Here is a 16,091-nt window from a genome sequence, read left to right as displayed (position 1 = left end):
AGATTCTAATTGGTTGCCTATGAGGAATAATTATGTTTCTTGTTAGCACACTTTTCATACATATATTCCACTAACTAATAAATACTTGTCCTTATTGCACTCCTTACCGAAAGTCCCTTGTAATGGGGGTGCTTGCAGTGACTGCGGATGGCGCCGCAAATATCAGCAAATTGTAGAAATGTCACCAGCACACCAGTCCTTTTAGGATAGCAAATGCTTCATTTATTGAAGTTCTTTGTCATATGAACAAGTGTTTTCGGAACCACATAGGGCCCCTTCATCAGGCTTTAGCATTGATGATCAATGCTAAAGCCTGATAAAGGGACACTGTGGGGCCCGAAAGCACTTGTTCATATGACAAAGAACTATCCTAAAAGGACTGGTGTGCTGGTGACATTTCTACATTATGTTCCATTAACTGTTACAGCATAGCAGAAGGTTAAAGGCCAGTCAGAAGGATGTCAGATGTACCTGTGAAGAAACCTTGAATGACCTGAGAAACATTCTGATATTCATTTGTAATCTGAAAGCCCTCAGAAGCATAGCGCATATGACCACACATTTTTAAATGATGCTCAACTATCACACCCATAAAACTGGCCATAAATGGCAGTTATTTACAACGGATCTATTCAAATTTCTGTTCTTTAGCAATCACTAAGACTGTTCAAAGTTCAAAGTCCACCTCTAGTTGCTATCCTCTCAAACAATATTTTTTTAAAAACACATGCACCACCACAAATATCAATAGCAACTCTATAATTTCTCTTGTTGCTGGTAAAATCATATAGCTTATGGCATGTATAAGTGATTATAAGTAGATAAATGAGATGATGAAAGTCCTGTCCTGAGTGCCTACCAATGGCATACCTAGCATATCTGGCACCCAGGGCTAATCATTTTTTTGATCACCTCTTCAGATAAACAATTATTTGTGGTGGGCTGTGTGTGCTATGCCGAATGTTGGGTGTGGTCAAACTGTGTAAACAGTGGAAGGGTGTTCAAAGGGCATGATAAATAAAACCTGAGTCTGACAGACACATACAACACGCAGCACAATCATTAGAAAAAATAAAACTATGTTACATGTTTTTCAATCTACCTTAAAGAAGAACTTCATAAAATAGTCAGTGACTACATAGCAACCAGCAAATGCTGAGACAATAAACACTTTGGTCAGAAGTATGGGGGAAGACGTGGCTGGCTGTAAAAATACCCCCCAGCATTGGAGGTCACTGGCTGGCAGTAAAATACCACCCTCCCAGTATTGGTGGCTACTAGCTGGCTGTAAAATACCACCCCACATCATTTGTGGTCAGTGGTTGGCTGTAAACACATTCTCCAGCATTGATGGTCAGTGTCTGGCTGTAAAAATACCCCCTCCCAGCATTGGTGGTCACTGGATGGCTGTAAAATATCACCCCCCAGCATTGGTGGTGAGTGGCTGGCTGCAAAAATAACCCCCAGCATTGGTGGTCAGTGGCTGGCTGTAAAAATACCCCCCAGAATTGGTGGTCAGTGGTTGGCTGTAAAAATATTCTCCAGCATTAGTAGTCAGTGGCTGGCTGTAAAAATCCACCCCCCGCCAGCATTGGTGGTCAGGGGTTGACTGTAAAAATACCTCCCAGCATTGGTGGTCAGTGGTTGGCTGTATAAATACCCCCCAGCATTGGTGGTCAGTGGTTGGCTATAAAAATGCCCACCAGCTTTTGGTGGTCAGTGGTCGGCTGTAAAAATACCCCCAGAGTGGACTTTGTACAGAGGCTTCTTTCAGTGCTGGAGTGCAGAGAGCATTCTAGTACTTGGCACACCACTGCAACTCTGCATATGCATTTAGAACACCCTGTAAGTGGAAGTACCAGGTGAGGACTGGGACAAATCAAATGCACCTAAAAACACCCCTGACTACTGTCACCTATTGGTAAAGATACCAATAGTTTCTTGTTTTGGATAGAGTAAGGAAGAATTAGAACTCCTGTAAATTTTCATCCTGTGGGATTTTTACTGCTATCTACAAATCCATTAGAAAGATTTACCCTCACATCCTGTCCTGCTGACAAAGGTTTCACCAGATAGGAGCTGAGGACAAATCTACAACAGGGACCCAAGCAAAAATAAAAATTTCACAGAGGTTTACCCTTTCCCTGCTCTGTATTTATTTTTGTTTGTGTTACTGTTGTAGAGTTCCCCTCATATCCTGTCTGGTAAAATATTTTCAGCTGGACAGGAACTGAGGGTAAATCTCTCTAATGCCAAAGTTGGCGTTACACTGAAATATTTTTACATGCAGGTTGATCGAAGAAAATTTAACAAATTCCTCCATCAACACTTAACGAGCATTGATCGAGGAATCTCTTGCTGTCTTCATTGTATACTGACAGCGGCTGCTGGCCCCTGTTAGAATGCCCGAACAGAGCCGGCAGCTGATTGGCTGCCCGCTTCGTCCGAAGATTTTCTGACCACCTCCTTCGATCAGCTGATTGAGGGATGTTGGCTTAAAGGGTGCCGACAGCGACACCCACTGTGCGAATTTTGACTGGTTCATTAAGAACTGGCTGAAATTTACATACTGTATGGCCAACTTAAGTGACAGATTGTGATCAAAACCTGGCAGGGGTGCTATCTCTAAAGCTGGCCATACACTAGTAGTTTTGAGAAAATGCTCAATCTCCCTTTCCAAAGTGATTGGCTGCAGTCACTGTTTGGCCGACAAAATTGATTGACAAATCCACTTGTGAAAGTGGTGCCGGCAGGGCCAAACACTGGTCTAATTTCGAGCAGTGTATGGCCAGCTTAACCCACTTCATCCAAAACTAAGGCAGAAAGTTTTGGATGGACATCAACTTTATGTATACACAAACAAACTCCCACATTCTCCCAGCAAACTGTAAAAATGTATATATGAATATGTAAAAAATGTGTTCCACTTTTAAAACAAAAACAAAAAAACTACAACCTATGCACTGACTACTCTTTTACAATTCTCTTTTGTTGTTGAACAAAACCATACACATTTGCTTGTCCCTAATAATAAGTAACATTTTGTTTCCAATGCTATATGGCTATTTTAATCTCTTCATACACAACCTACTAATACACCCCGTTTCCTATGGAAAATTAAAGCAAATTTGTTACCATAAAAATCTATAACTTATTTTTGTCAGCTACATATAATGAGCTTCTTTTTCAGCTTGCATCGCTATCGCTGTATTTTATGCCAAGATTTCCAGGAGACAGAGGAAGAGTGCAGACCAGCAAGGTCTCCTAATGCTCCTGTCAGCAGTTCCTGTGTGGTGCAAGCGTACTATTCTTCTAGTAACATTACACTAGTAGGTGACATCACATGTTCTGCAGGCCTTGCTCAAAACAACAAACCTGTTGTTACCGCTGTTGTTATTCCTGGCTCCAATGAATCAGTCCGGTGTCTTTACCCAGTAAACTAGGAGTTTAACAAGCTGTCGAAACAATGCCCACACTGTTGCTGACATAATTAGAACACCTAACTGTTTAAAATAAATAAAAAGGAATATTTCTAATGATGATACATGTCCTTCTAGAGTTTATGTCGGTCAGTTACTGCAGTTCTAATATAACTTACATTTTCAAAATGCTTTTGAAAACACTTAAGTAAATGCTTTAATATGCAGCAGTTCACTTATTTCAGGAAAATACGTGTTAACAGCCAGTCTGTCAATGTCTGAATGTTTTTAATAACTTTTTGGGGTTCATTTATTAATGGTCATTGTTATGCCTGATGAAGGGACCCTGCGTGGCCCCAAAAGCGCTAGAAATTTTGATCCTATAAAGATTTGGTGTGCTAGTGACGTTTCTGCAATTATCTGTATTTTGCGGTACCATCCTCAGTCATTCCAAGCACACCTCCCCGATCACGGGGTCATACCGGTAAGGAGTGCAACTTGCCTTTTCTTTTTACTTTTATAAGTGAACCCCCATATTGTCTAGAAGCAAAATGCTGCTCTCTACAGCTTTCTGTTACCAAACTGCTTATCTCCTATTGTAGATTACAGAGGTAATTTCTAGATAGTCCATATCTATGTAAGAATTGAACTTTTTTTTGTTTTGGATAGAGTATTTGAACCTCTGATAGATTCCTACTTCTGTCTATGGCCTACTGGAGAGATTGCTCCATATGTCCTGTCTCAGAGACAGAAAATGAGTGGACATTTAAAGTGAAGGGAAATTTTACTTTTTGGTCACATGCACACTGCTGTAAAAAACTGCAGTGCACAGCGTTTTTTGTTTACAGATTGCAATGCAGGTATATTGTTTTGCAACAGGGACATGCACACAGGTGCGTTAACATATGCTATTCACATCCCTAACACGAAAAATCTGCGTCTGAGTACATACATTTTACATGTGTGAACGCTTACTGATGCGCTTACATGATGTCCCACAAGTAAATTATATTAAAAACAGAGCAGAAAAAATGGAATGAAAAACAAAACACCACTATATGTTTGTTATGTGTTCCTGATCACACAGCATATCTAAAAATAGGTTTAAAAAAAAATATTTCTTACCTCGTAGATGTTTCTTTGGTGATGGCCTGTGTGCAGACTACAAGATGCTCTCTGTTTTATCTATTTTATCCAATTTTTTTCAACAATTCTACTTTTCTGTATGCTACCTTGGCAGGAAAAAGGAAAGAAATTCAGAGCTGCAGAACAATTGCTGCCTCTTTTAGCACATTCTAGCATTAGTTTTTGGTAAAATAATGACATTTAAAAACAAAGCAGAGCTTGTATAAAACAATGTTATTCAGGTATGCCTAAGACCGGAAGATGTCCCTGATCCTCTGGTCTCTGTCTTCCTGCCCTTGCCCCAAGTCCTGTTTTGTTCTTTAATTCCCAAGTAGTCAAAGAGACAAGCGTTAGCCTAGGCTGCTCTTGACAGAGTTCTATTGCCTTGTCAAAAGCTCAGAGATAACAATATTTTCTGAGCGTGTTTTGCAACATGTTGTAATTAATGTACAATAATGTAGTTATTTATGACCTTGACTGCAGATAGAGTGTGATATCTACACACAATAGTTTTCTCAATAGACAATGTCCTTCTGTTTATTATGACTAGGGCTGGCTGATGGCTTGAGCTCCCATGTTAGGACACATTGTTAATAATAACATCAGCTACTAACGTTCAGTTAAAGTGCCCTGAGTTTTTTGTAATAATATGAATGTATAAGAAATGTGCTGCAATAATCAACAGTACTTGAAAAATACTGATGAGGATGATGATAATAATACTGTTATAAATGAAAACATTGGTGCTCTTGACTGATGTGTCCTATTGGTTACATAGACTGTTCTTCATCATGTCTGCATCCCATTAGTCCAGTCTGTATAGTACCATGTAATATGAATAGTGTGGTAGTTTTTCACAATTTGTATTGGAATGTCTTTTCAGGGGTTACTTTGTAATTATGTGGTTGGTCCATGTTCTTTGTAAAATTGTTTTAATGTGAAGTTTAGTTGCATCCAAACTTTGGCAAGGCTGTAAAATATAAACTGGAAATATCACTATTCTTGTGACCTCTATTTACTTATTGTGACTGAAAACCAAAAGGGTCAGCAAAAACGAATTCCATTGATACTGAGGGTGTACATTCTTATTACTGACATGAAGGGCCTTGGTTCCTTTCAGGACACCCTGAGTGATATTTTAAAGTAGAGCTGAACTCAAAAAGTGAAGAAATGTTATGTTATAGGAAGCATTTAGAGTGTAGGGGAAGAACTTTAAAAAAAATATCATGAGGATGTCTAACTTTTCACTAATGTCTATGTGTTGCTTTGCAGGACAGATTGTGCTTTGTGTGCTTATCAAATGGGAGAAGAACACATTTTATTAGATGTAATTGTTCATAAAGCTGGTTACACACAGTTAGATTTTGTTTATATTTAATGGTAGATCGCCAAAATGCATTAATAAGTATATAGTAATATCTAACAAGTCAATTTTTTTCCCAGCATGCCCCTGCATCATTTGAAGGCAAAACTAAGTGCAAGAACAGTATGCACCCAAATCACCTCAGCCCCGATGCTGGCGACGTACACTGTACGTCGTCAGTCACGAAGGGGTTAAATAACTCACATTCACCACACTCCCCTGTCCCGGTAGATAAAATAAAAGTTAGACATACACCAGTAAAGCCTATTATCCATAATTACAACTGTCCTTCTGTTGGCCACTTTTGCACTGCTGTATCACCGGCTGTCTCTCAAATCTGGTAGTGAAACCACTGCCTGTGCTTTTTGTCTCTAGTGAATTTTTGAGTATTATCTCTGATTACAACTGTCATTTTTCTGGCCAATTTCACACTGATGTGTCCTCTGTAGAATCATAATCCTAGTAGGAAAGCCCCAGTCTGTGTTCTTTATCTCTAGTAAATGAGGGCATGGCCTTGCTATTTACAATTATATCACTGTTGGCCAATTTTACACTGCTATGTCATCTGTAGTCTTTTCATTCTTAATGGGAGTTTGAAAGAAATTGGCCAGCAACAGGGTAGTTTTACATCAGTGAGAACAGGGTCTGTTACAGTGAACTACTGGCCAATTTTTATCTGCAGCTCAAAGTGGGTGTATTATCATCTGATGAAAGAGCAAGTGTCACCCCTAAGTGCTGCTCCTGCATTTTAGCCAATCTAATTGAATTAAAGAAAACAAAATCAGTTCTACAGCCAAATGTGGGCTACCATTGTAGAATGTCCCCCATGGCGGTGACCAGCTTCCCATGCCTTTTTAAAATGACCAGAACAGCAAGATGCAAGAATATTGTTTAATATGAATATTAAAAAATTGTTTGATAATTACCCCAATACATGGAGTCTTAACAGTCATATTAGGGACCACATTAGATTAGCCAAAACTGTGACTATGGATGGCTGGGTGGCTATGTTCACTCCTCCACTGAAGGAAACCATGGTTGCCACTAGTGGACATCAAGCATTGTTTCTACTTGTTTATCTCCATTGCATGGGGAGTGATGGGATTAGAATTTGCAAAAGAAAGATAAAATTGTCTCTGTGGTCTGATTAGCTCACAGAAAGTGACAAGGAATTTGCATTTCTGATAAGATTTATAAGTATTATCCAAACTTCCAGAAAATGTTCTTAGCCTGAAAAATTAAAAAACAATACAATATATTACATTTCTGCTCTTGAGTTTAGTTATCTTTTAATGGCATAGTTCAAGTCACTTTTGGTTTAGGTCGAATTACCATTATTATACATGATTTATATCACTATAAGGAAGACATTACAATCACAATACAATTCAAGACAAGATGGTAAGGAGGGCCCTGCCTGTGAGGGCTTACCATTGTATCAGTATGTAGTCATCAACTTAAAACAATTCACGTAGAAGTACAGAAAAAATACAATTTCAAGTGCCTACATGCAGGATTTTTCCCTTACAATTAGCAATTTTTTTATTGACTTGCAAAGTGGCTCTGAACTTGTTAAGGAATTTACACTCCAGGAACTGGCAGTTCAATAGCACAGCCTACCTTGCACGTCATAGTCCCCTCCTATTCTGGGAGTGCCCAATAAATGTCTTTGTTAGCCCATCTCATCTGCGCCTCCCCTCATCTCTCTACATAACCTTTTATGTGGCAGCCAAGGGAGCAGAGTAGAATACTATAGAGCAGTGATGTCAAACCTTTTTAAGCCAGAGCGCCCAAACTGGATCACTAAACCAACTTAGGTATCTCAAAGTGCCAACCAATACTGTACTAGGGGTCGACCATAATTGATTTTTCAGTACTGATACCGATTATAGGTCACCTTAAGGCTGATAACCGATATCAGGTACCGATATTCTGTTTACATTCAGCTGCACCAGGCAGTTGCCTGACATCAGTCGACCCCTAGTCGCCTGTTTTTGGTTTTATTTTTGTATTCAGAATTAATAGAAACAAACAGCAGATGGCAGGGGAATCAATAGCCAGCCTGCTACTGGCTATTTCAAATTGCAATAGCCAAAACCAGGCTGGCTAATGCACCTACCCACTGCCTGCTGTCATTCAGCAGAGGAGCTGAACTGAAGGAGAAAGTTCTCCTTCAGGTTCACGCCTCTGCTGACTGACAGCAGCCAGGGGGGTGGGTTCAATAGCCAGCCTACTATTGGCTATTGCAATTTAAAATAGCCAATAGCAGCCTGGCTATTGATCCCTCTGCTATCTGTTGTTTGGCTTTTTATTTATTCTTTTTTTCTTCCGCTGTAAAAAAAATAATAAAGATAGCCGCGGGATCAGCAGATAGCAGATGAGCTAATGCTTCCCCTGCTCTCTGCTGTTTTTCTTTCTTTATATTCTGACAGCGGCCACTGGCCCCTGTCAAAATTCCTGTAGGGCAGGCAGCTCAATGGCTGCTGGCTTCTGAGCGGCTTCTTCGATCAGCTGATTGATGGATACCAGCCAGCCTTAAGAACCGGCTGAAATTTGCACAGTGTTTATTATCGGTAATATTGGTCACCTTGACAGATAACGATGACAGCAATGAGGCAAGCTTAGGGCTCGCGTGCCAGCAGAGAGGGCCCCGCGTGCCAGCGTGGCACGGGTGCCATAGGTTCATTATCGCTGCTATAGTGTCCCTTGATTGACAGCTCTGAGTGTGCTGGGGCTCTTAACATCATGTCCCAGATGGCAGAACCCAGCAGCAGGACTTTTGGATGCATACACAAGGGAGAATTTGACAGGTAAATAACATGCATAAAATATGTTTAATGCACATACAATCTTATGGGAAGATTGCTGTTGAAATAATGGTCTCTTTAAACACTGTAATTCTGATATTCTCCTGCATAATGTACTTATTGATTCATTATCATTCGTTAGTTAAAGGTGTTTTATATAAACTAAATTGCAATTATGTGTTAACTAATGTTTTAACCTTTATATCTGGTTTAACCACCTGAGAGAATCTGAAACCAATTCTACCTGAGCGTTTTCACCATGGCCTGTGTATAAAGGCACTGATTGACTCCCTGGGACTAGCAGCCACAAAAAAACACACAGATCGCCTTAGTTAATAAAGGTTTTTATTGTACATGTTTAGTCAGACTTGTTAAATCTTGTTAAACAGGAAGCAGGTTTTAAGGCAAAGGGTTCCTTGCAGTTCATACTCCAACTTACAAGATGCACAATTGGCACAGACTTACAGGAAGCATTTAATTAGATACGGAAGCCACTCGCCTCCATGACCTTATTACATTAAGTCTGCAGGATGAAGCATTTTCTTCAAGTGACATTGGTAATTTATTTCAGTTTTTAGGGGAAATGTTCGAGGACTCTACTGGGTGTACACTAGTACTGTCAGAGTGTGGCCAGTTAAAAAACACAGTAGACAGTAAATAAATGCAGGGGAGTAACTGGAAATCACAGGACCCCATAGTTAAGAATTTTATTGGGCCCTCTGAAAAAAAACACCACTTTAATTAACATTGCAAGTTATGAAGGATCGAAGAGAACATAGTGGTGATATTAAGATACAGATCTACAGAGTGTGTCAGAATAGAATAGAGGATTTACAGCACAGTATACAGAATGAGATGGTATGGTATATAAAATGTATAGCACAGCGATAGCTGAATTTGCCGGGTTCGATTCGTGAAGGCTTTAGTGAATATTGTTTGGAGTTCGGCAAACCCAAACTTAGAGGCAAATCACATTGAAGTATGTGGGATATGAATCTTGTTGCTAAATTCTGTCCATTTTTAGGGCTAATAGGTAAACTACTGTTAAAAGGCATAGGAAGCTGTGCACTGCCATAGTGGACATGTGCCAATGCAAAAGCAAATGGAAAAAAACCCCATACAGCTGGTAGATGATCTTTTCATATGGCTTTGAGGGCAACATTACAAATACACAAATCCTTTAAATAACAGGTTTGGTAGATGCCTTATACCTGTATGTAGTGTTACAAAACCGTACAATTTTTACTTGCAGGCTCAGCAAACAACATATTCTGGTAGTACATATTTGGCTTTAGCAGCAACACATGCTTTTTCATCAAATGACTAGTGGATAGAAATTGGCCGATAGTTTGCTGTGGCTGTCCCTGTTCTCGCTGAGTCAAAGCTGGACAATTTCTATCAAGCTTTTATCATGAATTAAGAGACTGCAGATGATCTGGCAGAAATAGGTAAACTGCAAGAGATTTTTAATGAGGGAAAATTGGCCAAAATGTACTAGAGGAAAAGAGTACAAGCAGATGCTTTACTTCATGAATTAGGAGACCATAGATGACACAGCAGTGTAAAATTGGCCAGCAGTAGGGCTATTCTAAATAGCAAGTCTAGGTCTAAGAATTAGGAAACTGCAGAGCATACAGCAGTAAAAAAAGGCCAGTAGCAAGACAGTTTTAATAAGAGATACTGATGTATGCTTAATTTTGATTTTATGAGCATAAGGGGTGCAGTGATTTTGAGTAATATAATGTTAGATGTTTTAGGTGCACAGTGTTCTTGTACTTAGTTTTTTTTTTCTTTCCAACAGTGAGGCATGCTTCAAACAAAAGACAGCTCCAAGAACAGATGATCATAAATGTGAATTTTGAGTACTTTGAGTACCCCAAACTTAAAAAAATCCTATCCACTTAAAATAAAATTAAACAAACACAAAAGAATCGAAAAACCCAAAATACCACCCCTAAAACAAAAGCCCATATTTTTTTAAGGGAAGCCTAGCACCAAAAAAAAACAAAAAAAAAACAGTTTACCCTAAAATAAAGGCCCTATTAACATACCCCCCAAATAAATAAAAATACCAAAAATACCAAACCCTGAAACAAAAGCTTATACTTTTGCTTTTTAAAGTGAAGCCATGCAGCAAATAAAAAGTGACAAAAAAATCCCCCAATAATAAGGACAAAAAAGGCAGAAATCAGAAATAAAGTTCAGATCCCTAACTGATGCTAATCCCTCCCTTTGCATTTTGTTTGTTGTGCTTTTCCTGCAACTGCACCCAATTCTCTGACACTATATCTGCTCTGTGCCCCCCATCTCTTATGGTGAGAGGGCTGGCTTATCCAAAGGCCTCTCATTGACGCTTGTAAGCTTACAGGCCATAGTTCAAAGACCATGCAATGCATCATGGTTTTAAAATAAAATTCTCCTAACATTAATTTACTGGAACCTGCAGGATTCACCTCAAACCCATGTTAACGGTGAACCTGAACCTCATCCCTATGTACAGAAGCGTTCAGCATGGAACTGACACATAAAATGTACAGAACAACGTACAAAATGGGTCAGTGCAGAATATGAAATGTACAGCACAGAGTATAGAATGGGGCAGTGCGGTACACTAGCTGTACAGCACAGTGTATAGAATAGAGTGGTGTAGAAAATAAAATGTTCAGCCCTGCTTACAGAATGGATTGGTGTGGGATATCAAATATACAGCACAGTATATATAATGGGTCACTATAGAATGTAAAATTAGCAGCACAGCATATAGAAAGAATCAGTGTAACATAGGAATGTATAGCATGCTGCACAAAGTGAGACAGTGCAGAACAGGAAATTTACAGCAGGGCATACAGAAGGAGGCATTGTAGAATATGAAATGTAGGGTATAGCTTATTGAATGAGGTGTTGTGGAATAGGTAACATACAGTACAGGAAGGCATATCAAATAAGGCTTTGCGGAATAGGAAAGCATATAGTATGGCATACTGAACGGGGTGGTGCGGACTAGGGAATGTACAGCTTTGCATAGGGAATGTACAGCATTGCATAGGGAATGAGGTGGTATGGAAAAGGAAGTGTATAGCATGGCATACAGAATAAGGTTGTGGGAAATAGGGAACGTACAGCAAAGCATATGGAATAAGACAGTGTGGAAAAGGGAGTTTACAACATGGCATACAGAATGAAACAGTGTAAATTAGTTTCAACAGACTTAAACAATGACTGTTGCTGCTGTTGCTCAGGCTGGCCCCATTCAGATCTCCATCAGCCCAGGACCCAATGAGACAGCTCACGACTTGCTGCTTCCACTTAACCACAGAAGCCAATAGGAGGAGTACTCAATTCCTCTGTCATGCACTGTCATAGACCATGCCATCTGTTAGAGCTGCAGAAGAAGTGAGTGGTGGAAGACTCTGTGTTTACAAGTGGCAGCAGCAAGTAGGTGCTGTGTCACATGCTGATGTGGTCTAGATGGGGCTAGGAGGCCCAATCTAACTACAGGTATACCACTGCTTCTCATCTCTGGGGTCCTATAGCGGGCCACACTTTACCACTACCCCCTAACTCAATTCCCATAGAAGCTGCGATTGTGAATAAATGGAAGATTATCAATACTGTACCTATCAGCTCAGTACAATTCCATTGGCATGAACCTTGTATCAGCTCACTTCACTGATAAGGGACACTTATTAAAGGAAGCAACATTCACCAAGTTATTTATTTAAGAGATGTAAAATAAATACCCTGAAAAGCAAGGTCAGGAAAACATAAAGTAAATACCGGATTTAGCAAATTTGCCTTTTCACTTTGAATTCAAATAATTACAAGAAAAAGTGAACTAATATTGAAAATGAGCTTTGAGAATGTATTGACTACTCCATGCACAAGATGACCAGTTTAAAAAGGATATGAATATTCTAATATGATCCAATCACTTTCACTCTCAATGATTCCTCAACAATCAGTCAAAAGGGATCAATACGTTTTCTAGATTTGATCTAAGGAACATAATAATCATTTTCTTCATAAGCACATGGCCAGCATTAAATCGCAACAACAATACAAATACCAATTCTAATGCAAAGATCATACAGCAAATTCAATAATCTTCACTCCTCCAGATCTTGTTTAAGAAGAAAATACTGAAACAGTATTGAAATAAAACAAAATACTGAAAACATTCTTAGGCACATATAATCATAATTTATAGTCCTCCAAAATGTAATATATCTATACCATTACAAATAGCATTTTTGCAAGTAGGGTGCCCACAGTTGTACATTGGGATACACCATTATTTGTCATAACAATTGTGCATAACTCATTGCAACGGTGTGTGTACACATTGATTATATTCCAATCAACGATGCTTATAATCATCGCTAATCTCCTTCACAGGTTTCTTTTAAACCTTTTTCAGTTAGGCCATATCATTGAGAGGATAGAAGTATAACACAAAGGTCAGCATTGCTTACTCCAAGTCATGCATCATATACCACAAGTTTAATGAACATGAGTGTTAAGATTTGAGAAGGTAGACCTCTGTGTCATATAGCACACTATTTGGATGTATGCTCTTTACCTGACTGGTTATTTGTAAGCAACCCTCAGTGTGGATCTCTGAGGATTGGCATTTTTGTCTGACTAAAATTTCTGCATGACTTGCTATGGCCTTCCTTTTTATAAGAGGTCAGTATTAAGAGGTCAGTTCCTGTCTTTGGGAGCAAGAATCAGAACACTAGCAATGGGGGATTTTACAGATTGTGAATGTTCAAAATGTCTTTGGGGATTTACATCTATTAACTATGTTATGCATGTTATCTATGTATACAATAAGTAATATGTTAGGGTTTTGGGAGGTGGGATGTTAAAATGAATCTGTGGCCAGCCATAGGACATTCCGGTATATACATGTTTTTTACAAGCAGTAAATGAGCTTTTAAAAAAGTCCTTAATGACCTCTGCAGCTCCAGGCACCAAGGAAGAATGACTTCTTACAGTATACAGCCAAAGCACTGAAGTAGATCAAGTCATTTTCTCAGCAGCTCAACTTACCCAAGTTCCTCCTCCCAGCAGGGACTTGGCAGCCTTCTAATCGCTAATGTATACACAGGGCGGATAATCTGGGAGGTGGGGTGGGCATTGTGGGCTGTGCTTCTGAGAATAAGTTCAGTGCTTCTGTTATGTGCTTTGAGGATAAATTAGTCCACAATGCCTGCAGCTAAATTGGTCGGCCAGCACTTGTTCGATAGCCTAGTTACTGTTTAATTGTATGTAGTTAAAAAAATACATGGCCACAGATTCACTTTAAGTTTTAATGTACTGCTATGTTGACATTCTTTGATTTTGTACAATTTCCACATGCTTATGATAAAACTTGCCACTTGGCAAATATCAAGTGTCATTAGTGAAAATCTGTTCATGCATGGCCACATGACTGGTGTAGGTGGTGAGGTTTGAAAAATAATCATATGCCTTTAGACATTTCTTCACACATTCCCTGGCTAACAGTTCTTTATGAAAAAAAAACACCAGGATGGATTTCCCTAGTCAGTTGCTATAGTTTTCTGCCAGTGATAAGCTGGCCCTATTGTCAATAGGGGAATTTACAGATTGTGAATGTTCAAAATGTCTTTGGGGATTTACATCTATTAACTATGTTATGCATGTTATGTATGTGTATAATAAGTAATATGTTGAGGTTTTGGGAGGTGGGATGTTAAAATGAATCTGTGGCCAGCCATAGGACCACCAGGGTGGATTTGCCTAGTCAGTTGCTACAGTTTTCTGCCAGTGATAAGCTGGCCCTATCGTCAAAGTATATCTAAAGCCAATGCTTTTTTTTTTTTTAAAGTTTTGGATAGAGAAGAGAAATTATTAAAAATGCCTGTCAGGTTTTTTTGCTATCTGTGTCCTATGCAATAATTTTTCTTTTACTTCCTGTCCAGTAGGCCGAACAGGAAGTGTGAGGTAATCTCCAATTAGAAATCTTTTACTGCAACAAGTATCCCCATTGAAAGATTTTTCACTATATTTTTGTTTTGGGTACATCTTAAAATTTCAGATTTTTCTCTAACATTTTCTTACCCAGTGACAATGGCCAACAGGGTAAATATAGAGAATCTTCCCAGTGAGGACACAGCAATAACAACCTGACATGGGTTCTATTCCTCACTAATCTAATATAAAAAAAAATTCACATACACTTTAAGCCTTTACATTTGTGGAAAGATCACAGGAAACTACTATACCTACAAGTCTGGCCATCATCAAATGTCTTTGCGTAGCTTTAGTAGCTCTAGCTCTAGTATAATAAATCAGTCCCATAGAATAGATAATACTATCATATTTCATGTTAACACAATAAAAGTAAGAAATAATTATACATTAAGAAGTGGAAGTATCCTCTACAATGCCGTTCACTGCCTATCTCTGTATGGTGTCAGATATGAAGAGAATTCCTCACTGTTAAAAGTATAAACAAACCGTACTAGTGAGAGATATGAAGATAAGATTCAGGAAATCACTTGTAGCGCATAGTAAATGGGCAAACACATTACTTTATAATATGAGATAAAGTAATTATATCTGTGTTTATTTAGTTATAGAAAATGAAATTGTTGCCAACTTGATATAAAGAAAGTAAGTGGAAACACTTTGTACTGTAATTAAATACAAACTAGCATTTTAATAGAACACTTTATAGATATCTGCCTTTTGTCCTAAAGCAGACACTGTTATTGAAGTCGTAGGACTTGCGTCCTGTGTAATAGGAACATACTTCCATGACACATAAATACATTGAAAAATATGTCTAGGTAGCACAGTGGCTTAGTGCTCAGCACTTCTGCCGTGCAGAACTGTGGTCCGTGGTCTGTATCCTGGTCAGGACACTATCTGAATGGAGTTTGTTTGTACTCACTGTGCTTGTGTGGGTTTCCTCCAAATATTCTGGTTTCCTCCCACACTCCAAAGACCCAATGGTTGGTTAGTTGGCTCCGGTCTATACTGACCCTTGTATGTGCATGCATGTGAGATAGGGACTTCAGATTGTAAACTCTTTGAAGGCATGGACTAATGTGAATGCACACTATGTAATGCACTGTAAAAATTGTCAGTGCTATATGAATACTTGTAATAAACAAATCACAGATAACATAAATAAAAGATGTTGATCTTTTAAAAAAGTTTCAGCTTAATGTAAAAAAAAAAATGCTAATGTTTTAAAATCCTTAATTCTGTGTATCAGTAATTATAAATGTATATGGGGCAGCCATATTGTCATTACATATGCAAGCTCTGCTTCAAGCTATGCATTGGCTGTTCTTTACTTTGCCTTCTCACAATGCAAATCTATAGGGTAGATTTACTGAGGCTGTT

The sequence above is a fragment of the Nanorana parkeri genome, unplaced genomic scaffold (genome assembly GCF_000935625.1).
Source record: "Nanorana parkeri isolate BGI_ZX_2015 unplaced genomic scaffold, ASM93562v1 scaffold1828, whole genome shotgun sequence".
NCBI classification, from domain to species: domain Eukaryota; kingdom Metazoa; phylum Chordata; class Amphibia; order Anura; family Dicroglossidae; genus Nanorana; species Nanorana parkeri.
Note: the sequence above shows the minus strand (reverse complement) of the source record.